Below are 13,385 nucleotides of genomic sequence, written 5' to 3'. Positions count from 1 at the left end.
TCAGGTACTTTAAGTTGAGAACGTTGGACTATAAAGTGGTTATTAAAAGGTGTTGGCTTCACAAATGGCTATTAAGCTATATATTCTTACCCCTTTTAGGACCATTAGGAGCTAGAAAGTTTGTAGATTGCATCATGAAATTGTATTCAGCAATATCCAGTGATTTGACATTGTACTGCTCTTCCAACACGCCTGGACTCTGCAGGCATCAGCATACAGGCACATATACCCCCACACAGAGTACACATATGATGCACACATAATCACAAAGTAAATCTTTGGGTTTTGTTTTATTTTGTGTTTTTTTTTTTTTTTTTTTTTTTTTTGAGACAGAGTCTCACTATGTATCCCTGGCTGGCCTGGAACTCACAGAGAGCTCTCTGCCTCGCAAGTGCTGGGATTAAAAGGTGTGCATGCCCATGAGCAATTTAAAATAATTATTTTTTTATTGAGTTTTTGAGATTTTCATAGGATATAATTTGATGGTATTCAGATCCCTTCCCTTATCTGCACCTCCCCTATTGCCCCCACCCAGTTTAATATACTCTGTTATATGTGTGTGTTTGTGTGTGTGTGTATGAAATAAAACCTATAGAGTTTAATTTCTGTCCCCAAATGTCCTTCAGTGTGAGTCTGTTCACTGGAGCCTGGTTTACTTACCAAGAGTCCCATGCTGCTTGACAAGAGACTGTCTCTGCCTCTCCCAGCAGCCATCTGTTGTCACAGTTTCTTTATTGGTGTTGGAGCTTCTTTTTTGCTTTCTCACGTCTGTACTGGAATTTTTTTTTTTTTTCTGGTTTGAGTGTGTGCATGCTATCACAGTTGCTGTGAGTTCACATGAGTAACTTTTCAGCTGTCTGGAAAACTTTCCTTGTGGTCATCTATTACATTGGACTTTCGCAATCTTTCTGCCCCCTCTTCTGCAGCCTTGGGGAGGCAGAAGTTTGATATAGGTGTCCTATTCAGGGATAAGCACTCTGCAGCCTCTTGTTCTTTGCACATTGACCAGTCATGGGCTTCTGTGTTAATAACCATCTGCTGCATAAGGAAACTTAGTTGAGAGATGCATTAATCTATGGCTATAATAATAAGTCATTAGGAGTCGGTTTAATACTGAACTGGCTCAGCAAACTTCCCTAAGTTACTCCATTTTGTTCAGAGCCATTTCAGTAGCAACTTTGTTCCACACCAAAAGGAAAAGGGGGGCAACCTTGGGCCTTGGAAAATTTCCCTTGCCATGAATCATGGAATGTGATAATTCCAGACATTATACATTTTTACTAACCAGCTTGTTTTGTTTCTGTAACCCGCTTGGTGTCTTGGGTCACCCTGACACAGGGCATAAGACCACCTTTGTTATCTTGTTATTGTATGACTACATGGAAGTCATTTACCTTGACTGTCTTATTATACTTATTATGGCTAAAACAGTTGGCCAGTTTTAAGGTCACAAAGTTGATTGCCAAGTTATATGACTGTATCACTTGTCTGTATAATGATTGGTTGTTGATTAATAGAGTCAAAATTCTGCTATGTTGTACAAACTTGATTGGTTCACAAATGTCCTGTTTTAATAATAATTCTGTAATCCTATAAAAACTCTGACTTAACAATCATCAGGGCTGCTTCTACTCCCGAGATAGACAGCCCGGCCCATCGAAAATTAAAATTTACCTTGCTACTTTTCTTAAAGTGGTGTTGGTGATTTTTTTTTACGAACTCTGTCCTATAACAAATACAATAACTATTTAGTAGAAAACTAGTACTATGTTCTTCCCTATATCCTGTGACTTGTCTAGCCTAAGATTTCTAAGCCTGATGTCAGTGTCAGGCATGGGCTCCATTCTATGAAGGGGACCTTAAATCCAATAAAGAGTGGTTGGTTACTCCCGTAATATTTTTGCCACAGTTGCATCAGTGGGCAGTTGTTATTGTATTTGACGGGATTCACAGCTGGGTATGGTTGATGATTGTTTTTCCCTTCCAGTAGCATGCATAGCATCTTTCAGCACTATGAACACTAACCAGTGGAGATGAGGCTTTTAAGTCAGCACCAGTTTGGCTTATTCTTGTTTGTTCTATAGCTCATGTATGTAGTATCTTCAGCATCAGGGTCTTACCATCCAGTTCTGGTGGGTAACCAAGAGCAAGGGCAATGGACATTATTATTTGAGGGTCTGTTAGACCCCCTGGCCAACAGCTTCTAGAAAGAAGAATGCCATTCCTAGCATTGAGGCTTTTTTTTTTTTCATTAGTCTGTGCCATCTAGAATGAGAAATGTCTTGTTATAGAATAGCTCCTTTTAATGTTTTTATAATGTATATGTACATTCTTTAAGAAACTTCTGCTGTGGTAGGTTTTCCATATAGCTTTTTCTAAAGGCCTTTAGTATTACTTATCCCTCCCCATACTCCCTCCTCTACCCTGCCCTCCCATTCCCCAACCCATTTAACACTTCCTAGTCCAATGTTCCCTTTTGCCCCTTCATATCACTGCATTCTACCACCCCTTTCAGGAAGCCTTTCCCTGACAGGTCATTTATTAGTTTCTTGACCTCTCTGAATTTTCAAATTGAGACATGAATATCCAAGATTTCAAAGCTAGCATCCAGCTATGAGCGAGAATGTGAGATATTTGGTTTTCTGAGTCTGGGTTACATCCCCAGTGAGGTAACCCAGACTCAAAATAAATCTTAAAGTCACACCTTCACTCAGTGTTTTAAGTAATTTTATGACTTTTTTCTGTGTGTGCTGCATTTTATAGCTATAGATCTTTTCCCAAGTATATCTGTGACACCCTCCCACACTCAATATCTTCTCTAGTGACCACATTTTGCACAGTGTTTTACAGATCCTAGCACTAGGGGGCATCCAAAGATGAATGGGGCATATAGGGTCCCTGCCCTGTAGGTGTCTTGTCTTGGATTGGTGGGATGAATGTGGGTCAGCTAATGCCAGGGAGTAGAAAGTGTGGTCAGTTTGGTTAACTTTCAGTGTGCACAGAACCATTGGTATTAGTCTTAAGGCTGTTTTGGGTGTAGGAAAAGTGGGGGTTTGTGGGAGGCCACCCCACAATGTGACTCGGTTCCGGCCCGCAGAACTTTCACGAGGTACCTGGATTGGGGTGCGGGGCCGTGGATGAGGCAAACGACGAGAAATGGAGACAAGACAGGAGTCTGATCAAGTTTCGTTTATTGAAGCTCGAGCAAGAGTTTTTATAGAGAATAAGAACAAAGGAACACAGACTGCAAACCATTACATCAGTCAGAGCATGAGGGCTCTGATGCACATTAAGGGAGGAATCTCTGATTATAGAAGAATAGAACCGTATGCTGGAAAGGAGAGCAAGGCCGTGGGCCAAGGCTATCTAGCAAGGCTATCTGGCCCCGGCTGTGAGCCAAGGTTGTGGGCACTTTCCCATGCCCGCAGGAGGAGGGTGGACAGAATGGAAAGTCACCAACTCAGGTCTGTCAGCAGTTTTGAGAAATGGTTGAGCCTCCGGCTCCCAACAGGGGTTGGAAGTTGGCCCTAATGGGGTGTGTGTGCAAATAGACATGTATGCATAGGGAGGTATTGAAGAGGAGGTAGAAGTTCACATGCTGCATACCCCCCAAAGTGATTATTTAAATATTAAAAACACTTTTGATTTTTTTAAAATAATTTTTAATTTTTCAGGGGGGTCTTTTTGAGACAGTGTCTCCCTGTGTCCCCAACTGTCCTGAAACTCACTCTGTAGACCAGGCTGGCCTTGAACTCACAGAGATTCGCTTGCTTCTGCCTCCCAAGTGCTGAAATTAAAGGCATGCTTCACCATGGCCAGCTAATGATTCATTCATTTTTATTTTGTGTGTATGACTATTTTACCGGCATGTATGTAAGTGTACCACGTGTATGCAATGCCCACAGAGACCAGAAAAGGGCATTGGATTCCCCTGGAACTGGAATTGTAGATGGTTGTTAGCTGCTATGTCGGTGCTGGGAACTGTACCTGGATCCTCTACAAGAGCAGGCAGTGCCCTTAACCGCTGAGCCATCTTTCCAGCCCCAATTATGTAAATATGTAAATAACATCTTGTTGCTTTTCTTCGTAGTTCGTTAGCATATATACAGCTATTTGAAAGAGCTTCCTAGGAAGATTCCTGTTGGGCGCTGAGGTTGGGCACTCAGTGCCGTCTTTGCCAAACTGGCTTTCAAAGCAGGTGTGCTATTTGTATTCCCACCAGCAATGCGTGAGCATTCCTGTTGCTCTAGGTCCTTGCCAGCATTTTTGTTTTGTTGTTATTTTGGATTTGGGTCCTTCAAATTGATGTGTAATTAATTGACAGTCTACCTTCCCTTATGCCACTTGCTTTTCTATCTGCTCTTTTGCTGGTTATTTGATCCTATAGATTGTATCTGGTAATTTATATGTTTTTAAAGATATTTTTTGTGTATGAGTGTTTTCCATGCATATATGTACTATGTGTGTGCAATGCCTGTGGAGGACTAAAGAGAGCATCAGATCCCTTGAAACTGAAGCTACAGTCAGTTGTTAGATGCCTTAAAGGTGCTGGGAACAGAACCTGTGTCCTCTGCAAGAGCAGTCAGTGCTCTTAACTGCTGAACGAACCATCGCTTCAGCCCCAGAGTCTGTATTTTTAAAAGCTCTGAAGAGGATTTTGTTGGAAAGATAGAATTGTAAACCAATTTTAGGTATAGTAAGTAGAATATTGGATGCAGAATGGGTCTTTAAAATATCTGCTGAATTCAATCTAATAAGAAAAGTATTTGGAAATGTCGATTTCCAAAGTCCCAAGTGGAGACTAAAAGCCAGCTTCATCTTTAGCTCTGCTGATGTTTCACTCACTGTGTTGAGGATGGTGTCCCTACACTTGACTACACTCACTGTGCAAGCAAGCCACACAAGTTGGGTGAGCATCAATGTTAATGGCCTCATGTTAACACACTTCCATCACACTGGACAACAGTTCAGTGAGTTTTTGTTTTGTTTTGCTTTTTGAGACAAAGTCTCACTTTGTAGCCCTGGCTGGCCTGGAACATGCTTTATAAATCACTGACCTTGAAATCACAGAGACCCACCTGCTTCTGCCTGAGGCACATACCACCACACTCCACCCTCATCTTGATGCCTAATTGTTCCAGACTTGGCAAATGAGCATCTTTTTGTTGTGCAGGACCTAGGGTCCATAGTGTGCTTTTTTCTTTTTCTTTCTGGACCTGGCCTTATTTTTCAGCAGCCGAAGTCAGTGCGGTTGGATGTAGTTTGTCTTCTAGGTAACTTTTAAGCTTGCCATATCTGCCTCCATATTTTTAAGCCTCTTTTGGATTCATTTTCTTCGGGAAGGCTGGATCTGGGATGGTGTGTTGGATAGCTTTAGTTGGCAACTTGACACATGTGTGTAGAGGGAGCCTCAATTGGGCTGGCCTGTGGTCATGTCTGTGGGGTATTTTCTTGATTTTTGAGTGATGTAGAAGGGCCCAGCCCACTGTGAGTGGTGCTGCCCCTGGGCAGGTGGGCCTGTATAGTATGAGAAAGCAATTTGGGCCAAGGGAGAAAGGCAGTAAGCAGCATTCCTCCATGGCCTCTGCTTCAGCTCCTGCCTCCGGGTTCCTGCCAAGTTCCTACCTTGGGCTCCCTCAGTGATGAGGGAGATGTAAAGCAACATAAACTCTTTTCTCCCCAAGTTGGTATTGGCCACGTGTTTTTGTCACAGCAGTGGAGAAACAAACTGGAACAGATGGGTTGCCCGTGTTTCTCATTTGAGTGATACTCTGGTACTCCTACTTCCATTCCCCTCTCCTTGCTCCTTTCCAGGTACCACCAGCCTTTTTCTGTCCCAGCATAAAATCTGGAGCATTATTGGCTGGCTCGTGTTTGTTTCTCTCTTGCATATTAAAGTGTTTCATAATCTCTGTCTTCTGGTTGTGTTGTAGATGTGGATATTGTAGTTTTATTTGTTCTGTTGCTTTCTTTGACTTCTTGGAGGATGTGTGGTTTGTTAGAATTTAGGTTATTTTAAATAAATTTGTTTTTTAAGATAGGGTCTTGCTGTGTATCCCAAAGGGTTCTTGAACCTGGGTTTTCCTGTATCACTCCCTAGAGCTGGGATTATAGGTATGTAGCCTCGTACCCAGCAAAAACTTAAGTTAGAGATGCTGTTTGTAATGAAATAAACCATGTGTCCACTAGAGGTCATACTGTACTTATGTATTATTCAAAACATTTTTCCTCCTAGTGTTAATGAAGCATACTTAAAGAAAGATTGAAACAGGAAAAGCCCATTATTGCTTTCCATAAATATAGTGTACAAAAGGAAAGAAAGCTAAATGGACCATTATAGGAGGCATCATATAGCATGGTTTAACCATGGTATTACTCTGTTGGTTAGAGAATCCATTTGTGTTGAAGTAGCAACAAGATCTTGATGTCCAACTTATAAATAGAAACTTCTTACTCTGAGCCGCAAAATAGTTTGCATTCCTGTAATTGCTTTTGAATGATTTTATATGGGTGTAGTTACGTAGGAATACTTTTCTCATATGAATTACTTATTTTTGTTAGTAAGAGTGTGGATTTGAATTCTGCCTATTGGGACATTGACTTACTGAAGTTACTCAAACTCTCTGGCCTTTCATTGTCTAAATATGTGAAATGAATAAGTACAATAGCATTCTGGCAAGTCTCAGCATGTCATGACAGGCTTTTTCAAATGGTTAGGTGAGTTATTAGTAACTTCTCTTGGTCTTGGCCCACTCAGATACACTCTGAAAAAAATTCTTTCTTTTTAAAGTTAGAATATTCTCTGAAACACCCATATTTTAAATGGTCTTACTTGACATTTTCTAAGACATTTTCTTAGAACTATATTTTTTTGAGGTAACTGGTGTTGTGGAAGAATTCCTTTATATGGTGCTCACCTCACTCTGCTGTGGTCCTGTGCCTGCACGATCATATTCTTAACTGTGGAATTAATACATAATTTTAAAAAATGAATTCTGATTCCTGGCATTTTTCCTTTTTTTTCAGCACCATGGGATTAACTGCATCTATACATTGCAATAGTTTGCTTTGAGAGATAATTTGGTCTTTCTGTGGGTAATGCCAGACTTCAAGTGCTAGATAGAAAGGTAGCTGTGCTGGATAGCTTTAGTGTCAACCTGACACACCTGGGTTGAGGGAGGCTCAATTGGGGAGTTTCCTCCATAAGCAGCATTCCTCCATGACCTGTGTTCCAGCTCTTGCCTCCAGGTTCGTGCCCCGAGTTCCTACTTTGGGCCCCCTGATGAACTGTGACCTGGGATATGTAAGCCTAATAAACCCTTTCCTCCCCAAGTTGGTTTTGGTCAGAGTATTTTGTCATAGCAATGAAGAAACAAACTAGGACAGTAGTCATACGACAGATCATATAATCATGATGTTAGCTGTTGCTTAAATGTTTTTGTCGGGGCTGGAGAGATGGCTCAGCAGTTAACAACACTGGTTGTTCTTGCAGAAGACCTGGGTTCAAATCCCAGCACCCACATGGAGTTATGGACAGATAACAACTGTCCATAACTCCAGTTCCAGGGGATCCGACATCCTCTTCTGTCTTCCACAAGCATTGCACAACCTGTGTGCACTTACTTACATGTAGGCAATACACGCATACACATAAAAATAATAAGTAAAATATATTTAAAAAATGTTTTTGTCGTGTGTCAGCCATGGATAAAGAAGTTAACCTCAACGGTTATGTACACAGTGAGGTGGGAGGGATGGTAATTTTCAGCATTTTTTTTTTTTGGTCTTTTTGAGACAGGGTCTCCCTTTAGCTCCAGCTGCCTGGAACTCACTCTGTAGACCAGGCTGGCCTCGAAGTCACAGAGATCTGCCTGCCTCTGCCTCCCAAGTGCTGGGATTGAAGGCGTTCACCACCATGCCCAGCTTTATTTATTTTTTATTACTGAGCTTTTGTAATTTCATATAACAGTTCTTACTCAAGCTTAGATCTCCTCCCCGATCTATGGCTCCCCCATCCCCCCACTGAACCTCATGTATTCCACCATACATGTGTTTGTACCCAAATGCCCTTCAGTGTAAATGTGTCCACTGTGGAGTCTAGTCAGCCCATCTAGAGTTCATATATAAGGCATACTCTCCTTTACCCAGCAGCATTCTGTCTCTGGCAGTTCTCAGTCTAGTGCCAGCCTGCCACCTCTTTCTCTCTTCCCCTTTGGGCCTTTGTTTGATTGAATTGACATGGATCCTGTGCTTGATGCCACCATTGCCACAAGTTCACATGTGCAGGCTTCTAGTGGCCTGGAAGCCTCCACTTCCCTGTGTTCATGAACCAGCCCTGGCTCTTACAATCTTTCCACCCTTTCTTCTGCAGTGGTCCCTGAGCCATGGTGGATGAGGTTCCATATAGGAGTTCTAGCTTACACTCTGCAGTCTTATTCTTTAAAACTTGGCCAGTTGTGGCCTACTGTGTGCATCACACTCTGTTGTATAAAGAAGCTTTACTGGCGAGAGTTGAGGGATGCATTAGTTTTCTCTCTACACCTTAATCTTCTGTGTTCCATGAGCCTTGGTTGTAGTGGTTCAACTGTATATGTGTCACCTACTTCTGAGCATCTCACAGATGTGTGTTCTCTGTGTCTGACCAGATGTGTGATTCTGCAGCAGCCTCCCTCTCTTGTAAAGAGAAGCTTCTTTGATGAGTGCTGTATGATATGCTTGTCTGTAAATATAAGAATTGACATTTAGGATACAGTAAGAAGATTTGTCTTGAGATATGAAAGAGATAGAGTTTTCTCTAGTTTCTATGTCTTCTCCTGCCATGTGTATTTGGCTGAGTTTACAGTGCCACCCATGAATTCCCTCCCATTGAGAGGGCTTTAAGTCCAATTAGATAGCTGTTGATTGTCCCCCAGATAACAGTGCCACTACTGCACCAATAGAGATAGTTTGCCATGCCATTTGTTTTGGTTATTAGGCTTTAGGTCTGGTATGAACCACTAATTGTTTTTCTCCCTTGGCAGTTTGAATATCATCATGTAGCATTATGATATCCAAACTTCAGTTAGAGGGCTTCCAGGTCAGTTCCTGCTCCATTTCAAGTCCTGTAACCTAAGTATGCCCTGTCCTCAACAGTAGGGTTTTATCTACTAGTTCTTGGAGATAACCAGGAGGTTTGGCAGTATCCTATGTTATTTGGAAGTCTCCTGGACCACCTTCATCAACCATTCTATGGGAAGTCTCTTCTGTCTGGCACTGTGTTCCTTGCCAAGCTGCTCCCAGGTATACATATGCATTAATGTTCAGACACTGTAGTGCATTTCTCTTAGGGTATTGAGGGCATCACTTTTCCCCTTAGGTTTCCTAGCCTCTCAAGATTCATTCATCTCTACTCTTTATTCTCCCATCCAGTCTCCCCCCTCCCTCCCTCCCTAGTCACAGAGCCCCATTATCCCCACCCAACTCCCCCCATCTTCCCTCTCCTGATTTCCCCTCCTCACACCACGGCCCCTTGCATGTTCCTGCCTCCTCTCCTCCCTGCCTAATACTTCCACTTTCCCCACCTCCTCCCAGTAACATTTGTCCTCTACTATCCCCCTTTCAGGTCCTTTCTTTTCCTTTACCTCCACAAATGAGGGAGACTATACATCGCTTGCTTATCTGTGTTTGTGTTATGTCACTTAGTATAATATTCTCTAGCTCCATCCATTTACCTGCAAATTTCACCTTTTCTTACTGCTAAGTAGAACTCCATTCTGTAGATGTACCACATTTTCATTAACCATTTGTCAGTTGAGGGACTTTTAGCTTGTTTCCATTTCTTAGCTATCGTAAAGAGAGCAGCAATGAACATGGATGTGCAGGTATCTCTATAGTATGATGAGTCCTTTGGGTATATACCAAGGAGTGGTATCAGTGGATCATATGGTAGGTTCATTTTTAGATTTTTGAGGATTCTCCACACTGCTTTCCAAAGTGGTCATTGCACGAGTTTGCATTCCCACTAGCAGTGAATGAGGCTTCCTCTTTCTCCACATCCTCCCAGGCATTTGGAGTCTTTCCTTCTCTTGATCTTTGTCAGTCTGACTGGGGTAAGATGGAATCTTAAAGTAGTTTTTTAATCTGCATTTCTCTAATTACTAAGGATATTGAGCCCTTTTTAAGGTGCTTCTTAACCATTTTTATTTCTTCATTTGAGAACTCTCTGTTTAGGTCAATCACCCGTCTTTTTATTGGGGCATTTGTTTTCTTACTACTTTTTTGAGCTTTTTGTATATTCTGGATAGTAATCCTGTCAGATGTGTAGCTGGTGAAGATTTTCTCCCATTCCGTGGGTTACATCTTCCCTTCATTGGTTGTTTCTTTTCCTGTACAGAAGCTTTATAATTTACTGAGGTCCCACTTACTGATTGTTGACCTTAGTTCCTGAGCAGCTGGTGTGTTGTTTAGAGAGTCCTTTCCTATATCTTAGAGGGTGTTGCGTGTGTTTTCTTCTAGCAGTTTCTAAGTTTCAGGTTTTATATTGAGGTGTTTGATCCATTTGGAGTTGACTTTTGTGCAGGGTGTAAAATAAGAATTTAATTTCATTCTTCTACAGGTGGAGATCCAGTTTGCTAGCACCATTTGTTGAAGATATGATCTTTCCTCCATTGTATGTTCTTAGCACCTTTTTTTGAATATCATGTCACTGAAATTGTATGAACTTATGTTTAGGTCTTATTGTGTTCCATTGATCTACATGTGTATTTTTGTGACAGTAGCATGCTGTTTTTATGACTATAGCTCTTTAATATAATCTAAGATCTGGTATTGTTATCCCCCCAGCTTTGTTGTTTTTTTTTTGCACAAGATTATTTTGGTTGTCTGGGGTCTTTTGTGATTCCATATTAATTTTAGAATGATTTTTTTCAAGCTCTAAGAATGTTATGGCTATTTTGATTGGATTGTATTGAATCTGTAAATGCTGTTGGTAAGATGGTCATTTTCACAATATTGATTCTGGCAATCTGTGAGCATAAGTCTTTCCATCTCCTACTATCTTCCTTTATCTCTTTCTTTCGAGTTTTGAAATTTTCATTGTAGAGACCCTTAATGTCTTTGCTTAGTTGTATTCCTAAATATTTTATTTTTTGAAGCTATTGAGAATGGGAGGATTTCCTTGAGTGTTTTTTCTATTGCTTGTTATTGGTGTATAGAAAGTCTACTGATTTTTTAAGTTGATTTTGTAACCTGCCACTTCACTGAAAGTATTAATCAATTCTAACAGTCTTCTGTTAGAAACAGTGGAAGTTTTGGGATCTCTTATGTATAATATCATATCTGCAAATGGGGATAATTTGAATTCTTTTCCAATTGGTACTCTTTTAACTTCCTTCTCTTGTCTTATTGCTCTTACAAGAGTTTCAAGCACTATATTGAAAAAGAGTGGAGATAATGGACATCTCTGTGTGGTTCCTGATTTTTAAGGGAATGGTTCCAGTTTTTCTCCATTTAGGATGATGTTTGCTATGGGTTTGTTGGATATAGGTTTAACTATGTTGAGGTATGCTTCCTTGAGACCAGTTCCTTCTAGGACTTTAACATGAATGCATGTTGGATTTTGTCAAAGGCCTTTTGTGCATCTATTGATGATGATGTGTTTTTTGTCTTTAAGTCCATTTATATGTCTTAATATGTTTATTAGCTAACATATTGAACCATCCCTGCATCTCTGGAGTAAAGCCGACTTGATCATGGTGGATGATCTTTTTATGTGTGTCCGTGTGTGGTATGGTAGTATTTTTTTTAGTATCTGTGTCTATGTTCATTAATGATATGGGTGTATAGTGTTCTTTTTTTGTTGTATCTTTACCTCTTTTGAGTATTAGAGTGATATTGGCTTCATAGAAGGAATTTAGGAGTTTTCTCTCTGTTTCTATCTTTTTGAATAACTTAGGTAATATTGGTTGTAAATTTTATTTGAATGTCTGGTAGAATTCTGCTGTGAATCCATCTGGGCCTGGGCCTTTTTTAGTTGTGAGATTTTGTATTACATTTTCAATTTTCTTACTTGTTTTGGGTCTCTTTAGGTTGTTGATCCCCCCTTGGTTTAACTTTGGTGTTGACTATGATTTTAGAAATTGATCCATTTCTCTTAGATTTTCATTTTTAGTGGAGTATAGATTTTTCATATGTATTTGTGCATATATATATATATATATTTAACCTTTAAAAATTTATTGAGAAATTCATACATACATATAAGGTGTTTTGGTCAAATCCACATCCACTCCCTCCTTTCCATCTCCTCCCATGTCTCCCCATCACTTTTTCCTGACAAGTTCATGTACTTTTTTTTTTAAATGGGGCTTTTTACTACTCTAGCATTCGCCCCTCTGAAGAGGTAACCCTAAAATGTTTAAAGGAATAGATAAGAGTTCCCACATACTTTTGACATTTTTTGGCCTTTTGAACAGAATATGTTGCTAAGAGGCCCAAGGATATTTTGACTTTCAGCCAAGAAACTGTCTACTTTTCTTTGGGGTCTTTTTACCCTAACTGCCTAGCCAGTTCCTACCTCCTATTCTTATCACATCATCCTTTGAAGAGGTTACCTAACTTGCAGATAGGGAAGCGGGACACAGACTGCTCTGGCTTCTTCCATGCTGAACAGGGACACAGGTGAGGCAATTGAGGTACCCCTTCAGTGGGTCTATCTAAAAGACTCCCAAATTATAAAACTTAACTGTAGGTAGAAAAGAAAGACCTAGACTGGTGAATAGGGGATGTGAAGGAGAGGTAAAGGCAAGAGTAGTTAGCATTACAAGTTCTGGATAGGGAACCAGAAAAAGGTCAGAACAGGGCAAATTTCCTATCAGAGTCCATTGGAATTTCTTGATGAAAGCTTCCAAAAGCATCCCTCTATTGGGTTCCCCCTTGTTTTTCTTTTGTCTGCCAAGGCTGGACTCAAGAGTGATTGACTCAGGATTTGTTTTCAAGCACTTTGATAGCTGTTGGAGTGGCTAGAATCAGTGTCTGTTCCCTCTCAAAGTCATCTAAGTAGGGGGACAATAGAAATTTAGCCATCATTTTAGAACAATGGTGTATTTTCTCCTTACCTACAGGTGGACACTACAGCATTACACACCAAATTTGAAGTCTTACATCTGAGCAGCACTTTCTGATTAGTGAAAAAAATCATCAATGAGAAATTGTCTAAATAACATTTTATATGGACTTAAGCCTAATGTCTGGGACGTGTAATCTCTTGAACTCTTAAAGAAATATACTGATCACTTTCATCCCTGGTTATACTTTCCTGTTTGGTGTTTAAGACCATACAGTTGGCCCAAATAAACCAATTAATTTTTACTCTTAAGGTCGTTTGAGGATTTCTTCCTCAGGGGTCA

General features: G+C 40.5%; 1 protein-coding gene across 1 annotated transcript in view; it reads left to right on the top strand.

The window, feature by feature from the left end:
* Aplf (aprataxin and PNKP like factor) overlaps positions 1-13,385 on the top strand; it is a 127,293-nt gene that overhangs the window by 1,117 nt on the left and 112,791 nt on the right.

The sequence above is a fragment of the Nannospalax galili genome, unplaced genomic scaffold (assembly GCF_000622305.1).
Source record: "Nannospalax galili isolate Female #2095 unplaced genomic scaffold, S.galili_v1.0 scaffold204, whole genome shotgun sequence".
Taxonomy (NCBI): Eukaryota; Metazoa; Chordata; class Mammalia; order Rodentia; family Spalacidae; genus Nannospalax; species Nannospalax galili.
The sequence above is the reverse complement of the archived record's forward strand: the minus strand, read 5'-3'. Positions and strand labels throughout refer to the sequence as shown.